Source organism: Ostrinia furnacalis, unplaced genomic scaffold (assembly GCF_004193835.3).
Source record: "Ostrinia furnacalis isolate ACB-3 unplaced genomic scaffold, ASM419383v2 OfSCF6789, whole genome shotgun sequence".
In the NCBI taxonomy this organism is placed as follows: Eukaryota; Metazoa; Arthropoda; class Insecta; order Lepidoptera; family Crambidae; genus Ostrinia; species Ostrinia furnacalis.
The window spans coordinates 40,351-40,789 of NW_021137028.1; the positions used below are offsets into that span (position 1 = coordinate 40,351).

Consider the following 439-nt stretch of genomic DNA (forward strand, 5'->3'; position numbering starts at 1 on the left):
CGCCCCCGGGTGGGCTCGAACCACCAACCTTTCGGTTAACAGCCGAACGCGCTAGCCAATTGCGCCACGGAGGCACTCAGCCGATGTGACGAAATTAAGCACTCTGTACTTGAACAGTCGCACACGAGCATAGCGCGATTCATGATCATACTCCTGCCACGAGGAAAAATTACAATAAGTACGCAGAAATCACAAGTTCCTACTAAAACTATGAAAAGCAATAATACAGAACCGGATAGCACATTTAAAAATATATTTATTTGATAGTTGTTACGTGAGAACTAGATAGTTATTAGAAAAACAAATCTTATAGGGAACTTACTTGTCGAAGGTTATAACGACAGTGTCTATGTAACTGAATATATTTTAATAGGTACAAGTCAAATATCTACAAACCGATATTTTCATGCACCCATTTATTAGTAACTCATTATTCGTA

The 439-nt window shown here is 39.2% G+C and overlaps 1 non-coding gene across 1 annotated transcript; it reads right to left on the minus strand.

Moving 5' to 3' along the window:
- Nucleotides 1–74, minus strand: TRNAN-GUU (transfer RNA asparagine (anticodon GUU)). Its single transcript has one exon. It is a non-coding gene; the product is annotated as a tRNA-Asn (tRNA).
- Between the last annotated feature and the right edge of the window lie 365 nt (nt 75–439).